Source organism: Pseudonaja textilis, chromosome 3 (assembly GCF_049901715.1).
Source record: "Pseudonaja textilis isolate UNSWEBS1 chromosome 3, rPseTex1.2, whole genome shotgun sequence".
NCBI lineage: Eukaryota > Metazoa > Chordata > Lepidosauria > Squamata > Elapidae > Pseudonaja > Pseudonaja textilis.
In genome coordinates, this window is record NC_141992.1 from 37,126,135 (window position 1) to 37,145,378 (window position 19,244).

A 19,244-nucleotide genomic window follows, 5' to 3' on the forward strand; every position below is an offset into this window, starting at 1 on the left:
AAGAATACAGTAGTTACTTGAAACCATGCTAGAGGACTTTTAGGTTTAGAACTGACATAGGAAAAGCATGTAAATATAGATACAAAGTACAACCCTATTTCTAAAAAAAGAACAGGAAACATTTGGCCTTCCAGTTGTTCTGGACCTCAACACAGCCTCTTCATGCCGCTGAGAAGATTTAGTATTTAAATCTTCATTTTAATTCATCCAAATCTATTCCTAACCAGATACCCTTACGAGAGATTCCTCCCCCAAATAGGTTTTCTCACAGGTCTTTTTCCCTCTCCAGATAATGAATCTGTCCATTTAGAACTATTGACCATGATGTACCTAGAATCATTTCCAAGGCTATCTGCTGGGCAGTAAAAATCTGGGTGACCAAGAGATGTCAGCCACAAAGATGGAGGTCTTTCATTTTTAATTCAGACTTGATTTCTGGCAACAAATCCATGTAGTTTTCTAGGCAACCTTTTGCAGAAGTAGTTTGCCTTCTTCCTAGGCCAAGAGAGAATGCCCTACCTAAAACTATGCAGCTGACATCATGACTCAGGCAGGACTAGAACTCACAGCCTTCCAGTTTCTAGCCCAGGGGTAGACAATTAATTTTCCCAAGAGGCCACATGAAAAACCGGGATTGTTTTGGAAGGCTGTCAATGCCGTCCTGCCCCCCCCCCCACAAACATTGCCCTCCCCCTGACGCTGCCCTTCCCTCTGGCATTGACACCACCGATGCTATGGTCTGAACAGGGACAGTGAAAGGACCAGGTGTGGCCCACAGGCTGTAAAATGTACAGGTCTGTTCTAGCCTGATGCCTTAACCGCTGTATTCTACTAACTCTCGGGACTAGGATATTGACTGTTAAAGCAGTAGATTTCCATGCATGTTCAAGGCAACATTGAAGTATAAGGTGTAAGAGCAGCTATATAACTAAAATATTTAGCCTATTGGGAAATAAAAAGTTCGAATCAGGGATCAACAGTCTGTTCTTTCATATAAATTCATTTAAATTTCCAGTTTTAATGGTCCAATAGCCAGCCTCTTCTAAATGATATTCTAATCTACGAAGTACAAATCTGTATGTGATTAGGCAAAAATAAAATCAGTCAAGTACTACCTCAGATATACAGACATTTTCTGTTTTGCTTAAAAATTCTGAATACTTAATTCAGTTGAAACTGAGGCAACTCGGACCACATCAACATAACTGCTGATATTTCATAAATATGGAAAACATCTGGCATTGAGATTAACTAATTTAACAAGACAGAAAAGTGTATCTGATTTGGATAATCATTCATAAAGGATTACCATACAGTGTCATGCATATGGAGCTATTTAATACAGCAATTGCTATACTAGGCATTAAGATGACAAAAATCTTGATTCATTATTACTTCATAGTTATCCCATTATACTATAGTAGGTCTGTCGCCATCTACTGAATTCTTTTCTTTTTCTGCTCAACTGTGTATGATTCTGAGAGTGTCTGGACAAGTTCCTGTAGTTTTCCAAGCAAGGTTTTTCAGAAATGATTTGCCATTGTCTTTCTAGGCTTGAAAGACTGACTAGCCCAAGGTCACCCAGTTGGTTTTTTTCCTAAGGTGGGACTTGAAGTCATGATTTCTCTGATTTCTAGACTGATGCCTTAACCTCTATACCAAACTAGCTTGCAACCAAATCTTGTTACAAAGATTCAAAATACTTGTTGATGTTGGATGATACCTGGGCTTTAGAAGATATCCACTGGAATTGAGTGGCCATAAAATTTAAATAAATAAAATGCAAATTATAATATTTACACATCTACACATAAGTACACATAAACCCCAATAATATTGATAGCATTTAAAAACCCATACAGTACTGATAAGTTTAAAACAAGATAACTTCAGGAAAGGAAATTTTTAGTCCCCTGGATTTCAAGAAGAGAGTTTATGTTTCCATCACTAGTGTTACTATTTCAAATTTTGGTTGTAATTAGTGTCATTATATTAAGTTTTGAAAAATGTCTTGAGCACCTGGTATATAATAAAGCAAGTTTCATTTTAATTTAGAGTCCAAGGGCAAAACAATTGAACATTAGCCATATGCTAATCCTGCATAGCTCATGATCATTGATCACCATACCGAATCTAGACCCTTACCTATGTATTGTGTCACAGTGAGAGACTGACTATTCCTCAAGTTGTATCCATATTACACAGATCAGTTTTCAAGTTTATGAGAAATGCAGTTCAGGACTCTAGGAAAGCAGCAAAGTCCTGCTAACATGCTCCTCAGCAATCAAGTCCATTCTACCTGCATATTCCATTCATACTTTACTATTTGGATAATGACAAGAGATAGTCTCAAGCTAAAACAAAATTGGCAGAACAATTGCGTTCAACTATTGGGGGGGAGGGGCAGACTAAAAACATTGGGACTACTCAGAAACTTTATTAGTTTGTATACATGGGGGAAAAAAATCAGCATTTATTCATTTGAAATATATCACTATGATGATATAGGATATTCTCTAGGAAATATCATTACCAGTATTACCAATTTGAACATGTCTCTCTTTCAACAGAGCCCAGTATACTGAGTGGATCACTTTCTTTCTCAGATTTAGCCTAGTTATTGAACAGAATAACCCCACCATCCAACCTCTGACGTGAAGTTTGTATCCCCAGAACTTTGTCGTTTTGAATTCTATTGAAATTTAGCCATAACTCAGGAAGAAGACCCTGTAAATTAGTCATGTGTTTTTGCAGTATGCCACAACATCTCACATTATTGCTCTAAATAGCCATTCTCCTTTCTTAATGTTCAAGTGTAAACAACAGCTTGCAGCCATTTGTTTTAACATTCTCCCATTTGCTGATCTGAATGAAATGACACTACATCGCTACAGTTCTAACGTGTGAATGTGAGAAAAGGTGAAAGGATTTGCCAGACCAAAGTCTCTCACAGCTTTTCAGCTGCAATGGTGAAACACTTGATTCTCCTATGTTGCAGTGGGTGAGTGGGTGGGCACTATGCCATTACAGCAGCTGAGGAGAAGTGCTCAGTGGGTGATTATTCTGCAGGTGTGTCTTCTGTGGGCGTAAGGAAAAAAATCAAGTGACTTCCAGTGACAACATTGCATTGAGAAATTCAGCTTTGGCAACAAATGCAAACATTCATTTTGCCTTCTGCCTTAAGAGTTGCATCCGGTCTGGGATAAAGTAATATTTGGAAGAACCATCAATAGCTTAGCATTGTTGTCTTTTTTCCCTGAGATAATCATGACTTTGAAAAAAAATCCCAGTTTTGTTTCTTTTTAAAAGATGACTTGGGATGTTACAGGACCTTTCTTCATTGCATTTATCTACCATCTCACTGGTGTCAAGCCTTCAGGGATCCTCTCCAGCTGTGAAAGCTGTCATCAGACAGGGAGACGTATCAGTAAGAAGGGCAATTTGAGTTATCTCCTGAAAACAGGAGGAAAGGAAAATATTTAGGCTGGATTAGGCCAAAGGTCTCTCTAAAAGACTTTGATCCCCAAAGTGGGCAATCACTTTGAGAGCGCTGCAAGGCTGACATGGAGGCAGAAACAACTCTCTTGCTTGTGATCCAGCAACTAGTATTCCCAAGTGATTGATCCTAGAAACAAAACAACTTATCCCTCCAAGAATTCTTGATTTTATGTTTGTTCTAGCAATATACAAGGCACTGGCCTCACAATTGAAAGTTGTGATACATTTTGGCTGTTAGGGGATCTACATAATCACAATTATCCATGAGTTGTGTAAAGTTGGCTAGTGGTTATTCAAAGAGGATCCTTGAGGTGTTTTAAAAGAAAAAGCCTAACACCAAATACAACTTCATATTGTTTCACATCTTCCTATCCCTTTTGATCCAGTTTTTACATCCATCTGTGAATGTCCGTCTGAACGATCCCACGGTATCCAAGTTAATTTCAAAGTAATTGGCTTGGCCCCGCTGCTGAAAAACTAGGGTTGCCCAGTTCTTTCATAACGAAAAACGGCAGCCTCTGCACACGCGAAGGTACAACGGCCTGAACGTTTGTGCTATCTGCGCGATGCGACGCGCGCACATCCAAGACGGCCAGCAACGAGGTTATATAGACGGGCCTCTGAAGAACAGCCAAAGCCGCGGCACAACAAGCCTAAGTTCTGTTGCTTGGGAAGGCGCCTCGCGTTTCGTTTGTTCATTTGGCTTTCTTTCTTTCTTTCTTTCTTTCTTTCTTTCTTTCTTTCTTTCTTTCTTTCTTTCTTTCTCTTTCTTTTTTTCCTTTTTTTGCCGAAGGGAGCTCTGACGGCATATTTCAGACATCTGTTGCCAGCCATCCTTCCTTCCACCCCGGGGCTGAACGGCTGGGTGTAGCACATGGCCAAAAGCGCCCGGCAAAACCAGCCACAACTGTCCAAAGTCGCGCCCACGTGTACTTGGGGGGTGGGGTGGGGTAGGAGAGCAGACAAGAGGGGGCGCAGTTGTATACCAGCCGAAGAAGGGATGGGCGGGGCCTGGCGTCGGAGCGACGGAAGCGCTAGCCAATAGGGCCCTGCCCAAATGTGTCAACTTCGGAGAGCCGCTCTGCTAGGTTCTTGCGAAGTTGCCAGCGGCGGCGGCGGCGGCTGCAGGAGCTCGAGAGGGAATTCCGTGGGAGCAGGGCAGCGATGGAAGTCGGTGAGTGGAGAAACGCGGGAACTGTCCTGCTATCGAGCTTCCTGTTTAACTTGAAGGGTTGTTTGCCTAACTCGGAACGGGAGGACTTTCTGGCTTTTCCTTCAGAGGCTGGCGGGGCATTTTGACCGGTGCTTCTCGTGGAGGGCAGGCTCTGCTTTCCTGCGGCGCTCAAACCCGAGGGATCCTCAGTTGTTTTGCGGAGACAGTTTATCTGGCCCCCTTCCTTTCCCGTGGGGATCTTTCATCGGGAGGATCGAGGAGAAACTTCTTCGACCCTCAATCCTGAAGAAAGCCAAGGAATGGCAAATCCGGCTTGAGCACGCGTAACTTCCCAAAACGTGAAAAACAGAATGGTAAACTGATGCCCATAGAATGGCTGGTGGATGGTTGGAATATTCTTGAAGGTTGAGGCAGATCCTCCTTTCTGTTTTTCCTGTAGTTCCTCTTAAATAATAACTTGAGTGATAGGATGCCTGGTTGATGCTTTATTATAACAAGACTGTTGCTAATTAGTCTATCTGAAAAAGTAGCTCTTCCCAGAACTCATAGTTAAATGAGTGAATTCCACCCACAAGATGGGGTTGATGGCCACTCATGTAGATGGCAAATGAAAAGGTGAAGAGAATTCACCCAAAAGAAAGCTTCTAATCACCAGTAGTTGTGGTGACCACATTTATCTTCCATGAGGTGGCAATGCCAATTTCTCGAAGAAAGAGCTATTCTCAGGTTCCACTTGTTGATTTCCAACTGGCTTCTAGTTGCTACTAAAATGAGAGGTTTTTGTTCCAATAGGCATGGTCTGATTCAGTAGGACTCTTTTTATCCTGTTGTAGTGACGATTAATAGCATTGGCTCAGGCTTCAAGCATTACCTGTTCTTGTGTCAAATAAGAATATGATGCTGAATGATTGCTCTGACTGTCCATCATAGCCAGGAGCAATTTTGCAGTTTTGTGCTTATTTGTTTTGTGTTGAGTCTTGTAGGGAAGCTTGCTGATCCTAAACAATATCTATTTATGTGAAGAATAATTTGGTGGGGTGATGGTGGTGGTGACTGTAGACTGCACAGTGGTGTGAATTCAAGAGGTACTTGAATTCATAATGTTCTGATACAGTCCTGAACTAGGAAGGCAACTGCTTCACACATGCTGTCAGTAAAATAAGATTCAAAGACTACATCTTGTTGCTGTCAAAGCAATCTATTCTTCAAACCTGTTTCTGAGTTTACCAAAATATTTCAATTAAAATGTATCTATATTGATATTTGAGTCTTGAGGATTATAGTTAGGATTTTAAATAAATATTTGGATTTAAAAGGTAAGTTGGAAATCTAATGCACAAAGCTAAACTCAGAATACAAGTATTCAGGTCACAAAAATGAAATAAACACGATAACTTTTGGGAAATATATGCCACTCTGGATTAACAGAAGGTGAGTGGCAACTTTCTGGAAAAAGGTAAGGACAGCACTATATGCTGTTAAGAATTGTGTTTGCAAACTCCAAAGGTTTGTGTTGGAGAAGAGTCAAAGGGTCTGCTTAGTTGAATTTTCCCCCTGCAATGTTTTGAAGCAGTTTCACAGCACTACCAGGAAATGGTGTAATGGTGTTCTGTGACCTTTTATTATATTTAGGAGAGAAGGACAATGCTGCTTTTCCTAGTAGAGAAACAAAGGGAAAATGTTGGCTAAGGAATTTTGAATAATGCTATAACAGCCATTGTAGGATCAAAAGGGAGTGTAATTGTATTGAATTGTCAGATTCCTGAAGTTGCTGATAAGAAAGTTAAGAACCTAAATTCTGGCCTTATATCCTAATGTAAGCATTAGCAAAGTTAAAGTTTACAGGACATAACTTATGTTGTGTTTCATATAACACTAATATTCACCAACTAGAATCTGTTATAAATTTATATGACCATACATTTTGTTTTAATTTTCAGCACTGGACAGACTTCTCAATCTTTTCCTATAATGTAAAATTTGATTAGTTGATGTAAAATTTATGGGGATAAGTAATGGTTTATTATTTTTGTTGCTTAGAAACAAGAGCCAGAAATCATTGCTCATCTACTGCAAATTGCTCAAAAAATTATGAGTAGATCCCAATCTACCTTCTATTCATTCTGCAGTTTAAAGGAAAGATATAGGAACTATTCCTTTCTGTGTTGTCCTGTTAAAAAGGGAAGCTTATCTAACAGGAAAACCACTTCCTTGGGCTTGATGCCTCTTTATAAAAAGAATGTTTGTCTTTACAAAAAAATAGAAACTTTTTTTCTATTATATCTGGCTATTAAAGTAATAATAACATTTGGATTGGGGAGAGTAACATTTCTTCAGCTTTGGTGACATTGAAATGGTTTGGATTGTTGCATTTTTAAAAAGAAAAATATTTTTAATGAAGTTCAGTGTATAACATCTAATTGTGTTGCAAGAGTCAGGAGCTCTAAGCCAACACAGATTTTAATTCTAACTTCCATCTGTTGTGTCCATTATTTTGTATGAGAATAAAAATAAGCCAAACTTTGTGGTTATTTGTAACTGTTTTGGAGGATCACTAAGAGTAGTGAGATTCTGTCCTTCTTTGAGGGAGTCAGTGGAGAGTGAAACAATTCTCTGTGGATGCCTGAAACTAATACATATTGCCATCCTAACCTGATGATTTGATAGTATGTGTGAAATCTTTGTGTCTCTGCATGCTTCTGAAATAGCCTTTGAAACATCCTTCACCTTAGCAATATGTTTTTGTGTGGTGGGTGATACCTGTATAGCTGGTTTGCCACTCTCACTGGGTTATAATTTTTTTTTTTTATCATCCAAGGAGATGAATCGCAAAGCTGCTTTTTCTATAAAACATGCCTGAACAGCCACTTGGTTTCACTTTTACAATTCATTGCATTTTCCAGTTGAGTGCCTGTAGTTTCTCCTTTTTAAGTTGCTTAAGAACAGAGAAAAGTTATAGTTCTTTAAGTAGAGGAGTTTTAAGAATGGGACTCCAAGCAAGAGTAAAAGGGGTCCTTGGTGCTCTCTGAGCTTGGTAGTTTTCTTGAAGCTGTCACATTTAGTGAATATCACTGAATTCTGAATTTCCACAGGATTTGATATTTCGGAGATATTTTGCCACATATATTTTTAAGGTTAATCCCTCTAATATATGTATGTGGACCACATTCATATACCCTGCACAGCCCTTCCTTTAGGAATTCTGCTAAGAAGTTGTACTGATTTTTTAAAAAAAATCAAGAATTAGAAAGGGCATTGAAGCATGTTGGAATCCTTTCCATAGGGCAATAGGTTGGTGAAGAATGGAGTGTAGCCAAGAGGAAAAACAGTAAGAGCCTTGTTGTGAAACTATTACAACTGGAGAACAAGGTTAAGTACTCTAATGTATGTATGTGGAGCAGATTCCCACATTGTATCAAGTCATAATCTTGTTTGCTGATTTAGATTATTGTGTGAGCCCAGACAGTGATGACTTGTAAGTTGTTGCTTATTAGTTTCTGCATTAATATTCAGTGACCTTCTAGTTATCACAGATTATAATTAAATGTAGAATCTAGAGAGCCAGTTTGGTGTAGTGGTTAAGGCATCCACTGGAAACTGGGAAACTGAGAGTTTTAGTACTGCCTTAGGTACAAAACCAACCTGGTGACCTTCGGCTAGTCCTTCTCACTCAGCCCTAGGAAGGAGGCAATGGCAAACCACTTCTGAAAAACGTTGCCAAGAAAACTGCAGGGTATTGTGCAGGCAATCTCCAAGAAGTGGACATGATTGAATAGAGGAAAAAAGGATTAATTGTGCAAGCATTTATTTGGTATGTTAAAAGAATATTTAAGATAAGTTATCTATTTGATATGTGTGTGAAAAGATTAACCCTAAACATTCTTTATACATGTTTTCACAGTGTGGTATATCGGGTTTGCCAGTTGCTCCCATGAACTGTGCTTCACTTCTTGACTATCTGTAATACTGCAGTGAAAGAACTTGTAATCTTGCATTTTCTGTATTTTTTCCACTTTGGCAAATCCTTCTGAGAAGCGTGGCCTTTACAGTCCTGTTTCCTGCACTGTATCCTGTATATCCATTTGAAAGATTTACATGGAGAACTTTGGAAACTTTTTCAGTAGGACTGCAGTGGTTGAAATGGTGTGTGAGAATGATCTCGGGAGACAGGAGGAAGAGCCACTATCTGGACAACAGGCATCTAAAGATGTCTCAGCCCACAGCAGAGGAGGCATAGGAAGCATTTCAGAAGGGACCTTCCCTTGTTTTCCAGATGGGGAAAATCTTGTTTTGCAAGATTGCGTTAATGTAACCATACAATAAAGATAGAGTATACACACAGTTGTGTTCTAGTTTTAGACTACGAGGCTGAGTTGATCTTCTGGCTTTGATGGTCTTCCTGTAAAGTGATACATCACATGTAGAGCAATTGATGACAAAATCTTAACTGGGTAATAGGATAGAGATAGAATTCATAGGGATGAACTTCTTGTAATCCCACATTTCTGAATAATATGGAAAGGCTGTCTGAGGTTGGATGGCACGCCTTTTCTAGAAGCACCAGGTTTTGGGAACACCTTCCTGAAGATGGAGATCAGGCTGGCTCCTCCTTTTGGATTTCTGAAAATGTTTAAGAGCTGAGTTGTTTTGGAGGGCCTTTCCTTCAGTTTATATGTGATGCTGTCTTGCTTTCTGTTTCTTGTTCTTTGCTATTGTTTTTGCATCATTATGTTTTTATGTGGGGTTCTTTGTGGTTTCCCACACAGTTGTTACAATTGGATTGATTGGTTTTAACTGTATTGTATATGTTTTAATTTTTGTTTAGATAGCTTGAAAGATGTTAAGAGTTGCTAGAGTGTGGCAGAAGTAAAATAAATAAGGATATCTTTTCATTTACAATTTAACATGCACATCCATGGATGAATGCAGCAAATGCAGATCCTTACCTGCAGAAAATTCTGCACCATGAGAGTTTGTCCATATATTCTCCTTTCTAGAACCTATCACCACCTCTAGGTAGCCCTTTAATTATGATCACAATTAACCAGGTTGTGGATAAAGTGATCAGTAAGTAACTGGTTTATTCTACAACTGCAATCCCAACTCTCCCAATTGTGGTCATTAAATAATTGCATAGTTCATTAAACAGCACAGGGGTGCTTTAGTGCCAGCTAGGTTCCTTAACAATTTCATTTGTTTTCATTTGTTCTGGAAAGCTAGTGAACACAATCGTTCAGAAGGCTAGAAAGAGGTTCTTTTATAGCCTTCCAAATAATCATGAGACCTGACGCTCTTCTTGAGAGTCTCCTTCTTAAAATTGTGCAATTTGGAAAAGGAGCCTTCTAATTGATCATGAAAGTGGTGCTTGCTTGCAGAATGACGTGATTCTACCTTTATAGGAAAGGCATGCTTCACATTGAGTAGAAGTGCCTATCATCAGCTGCAGAAAAATGCAAAGGTGGGTGGAGCGATTTACTTGCACTGCTTGGCCCTGGAACCAGTTGAGACCTTCCAAGTTTGGTGGAGGGAAGAGTTGTCCAGTGAGAGATAGAAGGATAGGGACAGCTGTGGTTGGTTGTAATGGGGGAGAAGGCTGCCAAGTGCTCAAATTTTCATCACATGACCATGGGGCACCACAATGGCCATAACTTTGGGTATAGGTTGTAAGTCTCTTTGTTCAGCATTGTTGTAATTTTGAACAGCAGCTGAAGAAATTGTTGTTAAGCAAGGACTACTCGTAGATGGTTGACTTGCATTCTCCCTTTCTGGCCAAACAGCTGAAATTGCTTTAAAGTGTAACGTATCTGGTGATCCTCACATTAAGGTAAGCTAATGTTTGCCTTTCACCTTTCTGTGCATGCAAAGTAATCAGCAAAAACCCTAGCTTTTATTTTATGAAATAAATATAATTGCATTGTGTACAATACTTGCAAGGTGCATGAAAAAAGTTCCAGGTTGTACTCTTAGGTAAAATCAAGATAGTTAACAACTGACATTTTTACAAATAGACATCGACTTATAACCACTTGTATAGCAACCATTCAAAGTTATGTCACTGAAAAAAATAATTGTCCTCGCACTTACCACTATCACAGCATACCCACAGCCACCTGATCAGGATTCAGGCACTTGGCAAGCAATGTGTATTTATGATAGTTGCAGCATCCTGGGGTCATGTAATTGCCATTGTGCCCTCCAGAGGCAGCTTCTAATAAGCAAAGACAATGTGGGGAAGGATTCACTTAACAGCTGCGTGATTCACTTAACAGCCATGGCAAAAAAGGTCATAAAGTACTTAACCACCTTGCTTAGCAGTGGAAATTTGGTCCCAATTGTGATCATAAATTTGAAGGCTACCTGTAGCTGTTTATGACAGATAAGATACAGGTGAGTTGTATATGACTTGTAAAATAGCTTTTAAGAAAGGCCCTTTTCAGTTTTGTGGGAGACTGTTGCAGCCCTACACTCTAGTGTTTAAAGAAATGACAGGCAAGAGCATGTATGACTGACACTCAAAGCTGTGTGAGATGCAAGATGTGTAAACTGCTTCCGTTGTGCCAGATGTGTAAAATGCTCCCATTGTACAGGGCTTAGCAACCTGATGCCTTCCAGTTATTTTGGTCCACAAAAGGCTCTAATCAGAAGGTCTTGTGGTCAGGAGTTGTGGGGATCCAAAGCATTTAGAGGGCACCGGTTGTCTACCCCAAATCTATTGTGTTGTGTGCCTCCCAGGAAACCCAGCCCTAGTTCAGTCTATATTTATATAGATTGCAAGAAATTGTTTCCCCAGTGCTTCCCTTCTGCTGCTTTGTGTTAGCTGTGAATCTCTGGGCTCTTTGCCAGAGTTTTAGCCTGTATTTGCCCTGGCCTCCAGATAGGAGGGAGAGGGTGTTGGCTACGAGGGTTGCTGGATAATCTTGTTCACATCACAGTGCAGAGAAGCAGGGAAGTTGCCAGACGTGGTCATCCTCTTTGTGGACGCTCATTGTAGAATGCCCAAGGAAAACGCAATTACGCTCCATTACATCTTCGGCTGCTGGTCAGAAACAAGGTTCTCTGTGGGTATTTATTTGAATAGCAGTGGGGGAGACTAGCTTTGTAGTAATTTGGTTTACACATTGTGCTTAGTTATGTTGTTTATTTGATTTTATCTTATGTGTTGTGGACCGTGGGATTATTGTGTGTCAACCCAGGGATTGTTATGTGTCAGCAGTGAATTACTCCTTACACGCTGGGCATCCTCAGGCATTGTGGTTTGTTCAATAAAATATGGTTCTATGCAGTGTGTAAATGCAGTCTGTGCTTGCACGGAGCCTGACCCTTCAGCTGATGACATGGGTGGGTTCCTAGAGCAGTCTAAGCTGAACTGCAGTTGGCTAGTTTGTGATGCACTCTGCTGTGTAAACATAACCATGGACTGATTTTTCAGGGCTTTGCTTCTCTGCAACACTTTTGGATTGCTTCCTGGATTAGCCTTTTCTGCATCCCACTTTTTTTTTTTGCCTGGTTGTGCTATTTCTTAGCTTGCTATGTGATGGAAGTACATTTTTCAGGAAGCCTTATATTACAGATATAGTACTCACCATCCATTTATTTTGGTTGCCGGCTCTGTTATAAAGCCAACTGCTGCAGTGAAACTCTGTGGGCTATCTCACAATTGGTGCCATGGTTACCCATGAGGCACACTATTTTCTAACAAAAGCCCTTGGCTTTGTCCTGCAATTGAGGAAATGTTAGAATGCCCCCAATGAGCCAATACTAAGGGCACTTAGGTCTCTTTTCTGGTCCCCTTAGTAGTTACAGCCAATTGTCCATCCTGTTCTAAACTTAGCCAGAGAAATGTTGAGTTTGCTACTCCGGCCTCTAAGTTAGCAGTCTACTTTTAAGAAAGGAGAGTCATGTTTGTTTTTAGTTCCTGTAGAAGAGAGAAGTGAGCCAGTAACCACGTAGACCTTACTGCTGATTACAAATTTATGGTATCTAAGTTGTTTTCTCAGCGGGAAGTGGTACTTCTTGCTCAAGGTTTGATATTAGAATCCTGATCCGATATGGGGTGCTGCTACTAAATGTGCAGTTGTTCTGTGAACTCTGAAGGGAAATTAATTTTATTTTGGTCAAAACTGGCAGCAATTTTCTCATATAGGAGTGTATGTCTTTCTCACTGTGGCCTTGAATTTTCAATTCTTTTCCTAACAGCTTTTTCTTATTGATGCATTTCCATTCTGTCCTAAGAAAACCTTAATCATTTTGCTGACATCATTCAAATGTTGAAGGTACCTCATTTTGGGGAGAAAGTAGAAGAAAATGATAATGCTGTCTGAAGCACATGGATCAAGTTTTTGGAAGAATTTGCCAACTCAGATCTCCCCCTCTCCTCTCTCTCTTGCCTGCCACAGTTCCTAGATTAATCACCACGAACAGCAAATTATTTTACATAGTCATAATTGTTTTGTCCTCTGTTGCATAAAGTTGTATGGCCAGAGACAAATGAATGAATAAATGATGGAATGGATGATGAAATGAATGAATGAACTCCTCTACCTAATAATTGTGCAGAAGAGTTTTGAAGAGTTATGATTGATTCTCTGGATGAGTTTGTACAATATGTAGAGTTGAAATGTGGTTGGCTAGTTGCAGTTCAGTGTAATATGCAAAAAAAAGGTAAGTTTCTGAATTCCATGTGTTGACTCAGGCAACTACAGCAGTTAATTCACTGATCATGGGTTACTGTATTGCATGAACACAATCATGGTATGACTCAAGGCATTTGCTGAAATCCAGTTCTGTACAGTATTCAGCATACAGCATACTTACCCATGGTCTATTAGTTCAGTTTCTGGATTCACATGATGCATGATAATCATTACAGATTGATATATATATATATATATATATATATATATATATATATATATATATATATATATCATATATAAAAACGATTACCTAATATTTGGTTCTCTGTGTTGTATGAATATAGTTTATATCTTGTTAGACTTGTTTTCAGGGTCAGTGAATTAACTATGCAATGTCTTTTTGAATACAGTTGAAACTCCATAGTTCTTTTCTTTCATTTCCTTTTGGCTGCCATCAAAGAAACCGTGTGCAGCTTTTCCTTTAGGAATCCTGTTAAGAAGTTGTACTGATTTTTTTTTTAAATCAAGAATTAGAAAGGGCATTGAAGCATGTTGGAATCCTTTCCATAGGGCAATAGGTTGGTGAAGAATGGAGTGTAGCCAAGAGGAAAAACAGTAAGAGCCTTGTTGTGAAACTATTACAGCTGGAGAACAAAGTTAAGTACTTATTTCATTGATTTTCTCGGGATGCTGGTACAATTGATTTTTCTTCTTTCAACTTGTTCTGAGCAAGGAGAAAAACATGGGAGGAAAATAAATGCGAGATGTGCTGTCTATTTTCTTCAGGGAAAATATTGCAGAATTTCAGGGAAAATGGTGTTACTGAGACAATTTTGTGCCTCCAAAAGCAGGCAAAACCTTGGTTATAGGTTGATAGTAGTTGATGTCAACTACATGACAGAATAGGGGTTTGAAGGGTGATGAATTCTGGGGGAGGAACAGTGGGATTGGAGCCGAAACCAGCTCCTGCCTAATGTTGTGTCCTAGATGAATCACTCTTCCTGCTCCACACCTTTTCTGGAGATGAGTGAAACAGGGTGTTTCTAAAGGACTGTGTCTTTACTTATAGTAAATGATATTTTAGATAAACTTCTTATTCCCTCTAGCATATTATCTACATGAAGGAGTCATCACTGAAAGATCTCTGCATGCCCATAGCTAGTTTGGCATTATGATGAAGTTGCTATTGAAATGTCTCCTAGTTTTCTTTGCTTTAATTCTCAAGATAGTATAGATTAGAGAATCCTTGACATGATCTGCCTTCTTTCCTATACTCAATATGCTCACAATATAATTATAGTATATCCACCCTTTCAATATATCAACAGATTGGTAGTATCTACCACAGATAATTTTCTGAGTGAATAAGGGAGAGAAGAAAGATTGTGGCTGTTTTCTTATCTAAAACATCTAGCTTATGTTTTTTTACTCAGTTATCTCAATTTTTTAAATTTGCATGGTAATTATTACAACTTTCATTTATAGTTCACTGAATTTATACAACAAAGTAGCCAGCTTAATTTTAGTCTCACATGTTGTGAAAATGCAAGAGTTTTCATGTACTTTCCTATTTTGGAAGGGTATTTCAGATCTTTATGGGAAATAGTTTGTGTGGAATTATTGCATCTTTTATTAAAAACTTGTGTTATTAAAAGTATCACTTCCCTTCCTCATTGCTCTTTTTAGGTCCTACATATTTGCCTAATGGGGCAACTAACTGGTGGGCCAGATTTACACTTAGAAAAAGACATGTGAAGAGAAGGTTACCGCTTGCTGTGATCTGATACCTGTTGTCTCCTCATGTCAGATAGTTTTGAAAAGTATGTCTAGAGATTTGAAATCTAATAATAGGTCTTCATTTCGTCATCCGATTTCCTTGCTGTGTATTTTTTTTATTCCCAAATGATGCAAATAACTGTTGCATTGACTATTCCTTTTTGGTACAGTGCAGAAAGCATACACGTAACCAGGGAGGACTTAACAGAATCAGAGAAAAATAGGCTATTAAGTCTAACTCCCAGCCTAGTGCAGGAATCCAAATTAACCTTCCCCAAGAAATTTGTATCCAGTCACTGCTTCAACTCAACCAGCAAAATAAACACAGTCTTAAGTCATTGGCACTGTTAGGTGACTGTTAGAATTAGGACGTTTCTGCTAAAATTTAATTGGAATATGCCTTCTTGCAACTTGAACCCCTTATTCTTGAATAATAGAAAAACAGACCAGTCTTTTTTTAAGACATGGGTACTACATAGAGAACTCCCAAATTAACCAATATTTATGGAGGGAGGGGTGAAGAGAAATGGCAAATAATCCTCTTTGTTCAAAACTATATTAACTACATCGTTGTCAACTCTTAATGTTAGCCAGAGTTGACTATAAAGAACAATTTTACTTTCCCCCTCACAGTTTCTTCTTTAAATCCTTCCCTATTCCTAACACCAGAGGGAAAAATATGCTTACCCTAATCTGAGAGAGGATAAGGCACAAAACCCAAACCTGGAGCGTCATGGGAAAGTAGGAAGACATTGGATCCAAGGGTTAGTTATGATTCAAGCTAGGGCATCCTACTGGGGTGCTTACTTTTAGCTGAAAATCTATGTCCACATAATTTTTTCTAGGCATAATGGGGGCCTCAATGTTGGATGGATCTCCTGCCCTACTCTCAAGTTTCTTCTCTGCTGTGAGGAAGCTCCACCTAATCTAATTGTCCAAGAAGTTTGAGTTGGCTCTCCAAGTCCCAGAGAACATACTGTCTAGAATGTTTTCTTTGACACTTGGTAACCCAAGTAAAATACTCCTGAACTATTATTAAGTGGAATGCTTTGTAACATAAATACAATAGATTCGGAGACTGAAATCACCATTTTCAAGTTAGAATAAATTTAAATTAGCCAAAATAAAGATATTCCACATTTTTGTACAGAATTGTACTAGGTTGGGATGTTATTTTGGTTTGGTTTGGGTTTTTTTTAAGCCCAGCTTTTTTTTACTGAGAATAGAGGAAAGGGGTGCTGTGTTTCCGCAACAATCAAAGTTTGTCTGGTATTAGAAAGCTTAAGGAATAACAACATGGATGTGTTTTTGCTTGCATTGCTACAAAGCTAAGTTTTATGCCTTATTGCTTCTTTGGTTTTCTTAACACAACATACAGTCTTCATTCAGCCTTGTTCTGAAACAATATTAGTTCCATGTCAGCATATAACTTCGGCTGGGCAAATCCTTCAAAAGAACTATTTCAGAACATGTAGGGGCCTGTGCAAAACATTTTTTAAAACTGGTGCACCCAGCCTTTTCTTGATACACGTGTGTGTACAATTATTTTATGTCCTTTCCAGCAGATTGAAAAGAACGTGCATGCAGAGACAGTAAGGAACAACATCCGAAGCAGCTTCACAAGTTTGGAAAAAATGTGGTTAATTTAATAATTCAGAAAGATGTGCTTTTACACATTTCTGTACACTCTGAAGTGCCTCTTAAAGCATTTACACAGTCCTATTTTAAAAGATAATTTGGTCAGGTGATCATCTGTGCAGAGACATGCCATTTGTATGTATAGATTTGGTTTTGGGGTATTCAAATGGAGAACTAAAACATCAGCTGGATTAATAGCTGGGATTTCCAAATGATGAATTCTGTTTGAGCTAGTTTCATTGTTTCTTCTTCCTTTTTACTGAAAATATTTACAAGCAAATATGCTTCTCGTGTGTCTGAAGAAACCTTCTGCAGCAAAATAGAAAAATAGATCACAACCGCCAAAAATTTATTCTTATTCATATCTCATTAATTGAAGGTGTGTCAGCATTATATCCTTCTAGCTGTCAGATTATAGTAAATACAACCCAGGATGAATTGAAGCACTTGCAGCTTTTAAGAATCATCTCAGAAAATCTTTTTGGTTCTCATTCTTGCCCGTGCTAACAGAATTGTTTCATGATTTGGAAACAGCTGGAGCCAGCATTTTTGATTTTTGACTCATCCATCTTTTGGATATAATTCCACACTGGCAGCATATGTTTCAGCAGAATGCTCTTCTAAATTGATACCACCCCACCACTTTGAGAATTTTACACTGAGTCACAGTAGAATTGAGTATTTATTTATAAATTAAACAAATAGTTATATGCGGCTATGCAAACTAATAAAATCATATAAAATTATTTTTAACCCCCCCAGACCAATAAGGGAAAACACACCAAATAGCAGCATTTAATACAAACCTTGAGTAGATTCCGGGGGTCTAAATTTAACATCAAAAGCTAATAAGACTTGCCATCAACTATCTCTAAACAGGAAAGCTATTGCTTAGCTAGAGCAGGGGGTCTCCAACCTTGGCAACTTTAAGCCTGGAGGACTTCAACTCCCAGAATTCCCCAGCCAGTCAATTCCCAGAATTCCCCAGCCAGCTGGCTGGGGAATTCTGGGAGTTGAAGTCCTCCAGGCTTAAAGTTGCCAAGATTGGAGACCCCTGAGCTAAAGGGTTTGTTTCTTGAAGGCCCTCTATTGAATGCCCTTGGAGCAAATATCAATCAGAATAGAGCTGGACCGTGCTCAAGTAGAAGATCCTATCAACATACATGGTATATGGTACATCAACATATACTATTCCAGAGAAGTGACTGTCCAGTCTTAAAAACCTCCAGCGATGAAGCAACCACAACTTCTGAAGGTAAGCTGTTCCATTGGTTAATTGTCCTCACTATTAGGAAGTTTATCATTAATTCCAAGTTACTTCTCACCTTGATTAGTTTCCGTCTATTGTTTCTTGTTCTGCCCTCTGGTGCTTTGGAAAATAAGTTGACTCCCTCTTCTTTGTGGCAGCCCCTCAAATACTGAAATACTGCTGCCATGTCAGTAGCCCTTCTTTTCTCTAGACTGGCCATATCAATTTCCTGCAACTGTTTTTGATACGTTTTTGTCTCCAGGCCCTTAATCATCTTAGTTGCTCTTAGTTGCAGACCAGCCACGAATCAAGTGGTGGAACCAGAAGAAGATGGCGGGACCCCTCATCAAACCGGAGCAGTTCCCGCAGATGGTCGACGGGCCACAGGAAGCGTGGTCCATGCTGAAGAGCACTGTTCACACTGCTGGCTGCCAACAGCTTGGTTGCACCAAGCCAGGACGGAGACGCATCGAACGAGATACATGGCTCTGGACACCGGAAGTACAAGATGCCGTACACCTGAAGAAACGGCTCTACAAGGCCTTTCTTCAGGACAAGACCAGCGAAGCTCTGCGAATACAAGGCGGCCAAAAAGTCAGCCAAGAAAGCAGTAGCGACAGCCAGAAGCTCCCACTACGATGACATCTACGAGAAGCTGAACACGCGAGAAGGCGAGAATGAGATCTACCGCCTAGCCAAAAGCAGACACAGGAAGACCCTGGACATTGACCAGTTTCATGGGATCAACGACGAAAGGGGAAATTTGATCGTCAACCCCAGAGACGCTGCGGAGAGGTGGCGGCAATACTTGAGAAGATCTCCACCGAGGAGTTCCCACACCCACGAACCCCGCGAGGTGACCCAGTTGAAGGCCCAGTCTCAGGCATTTATGCCAGCTTAGGTCGCCGACGCCATCAAGGCCATGAAAAACGGTAAGGCAACAGGACCAGACGACATCCCTGCCGACTTCTGGAAAAAGGCACTACCGGGCTCGGCATTGTGGCTGTGCGAGCTGTTCAACAACATCGTCTCCACGGGAAAAGTGCCACACGACTGGTACCGCAGCACCACTGTTCCGATCTGGAAGGGAAAGGGCAGCCCAGCGGACTGCTCCAACTACAGACCGGTCAGGTTACTGTCACACACTATGAAGATCTTTGAACGCGTCCTTGATAAGCGCATTCGGGACACCGTCGACATCAGCGTCAACCAGGCTGGATTCATCAAGAACTGCGGCACCACCGACGCCATCTTCGGTGTGCGGATGCTGATG

The 19,244-nt window shown here is 39.8% G+C and overlaps 1 protein-coding gene across 3 annotated transcripts in view; it reads left to right on the forward strand.

Moving 5' to 3' along the window:
* The first annotated feature begins 4,564 nt into the window (after positions 1–4,564).
* The window catches only part of DENND2C (DENN domain containing 2C), a 58,126-nt gene continuing 43,446 nt past the window's right edge, over positions 4,565–19,244 (forward strand). Inside the window, exon 1 of one of the 3 annotated variants that reach the window (XM_087929294.1) lies at positions 4,565–4,672. The gene's annotated coding sequence lies outside the window, so the exon portion shown is untranslated. Of the gene's footprint in view, positions 4,673–4,769; positions 5,026–11,605; positions 11,731–19,244 lie in introns of those variants that run through there. The other 2 variants (XM_087929296.1, XM_087929295.1) reach the window with 2 other exon arrangements.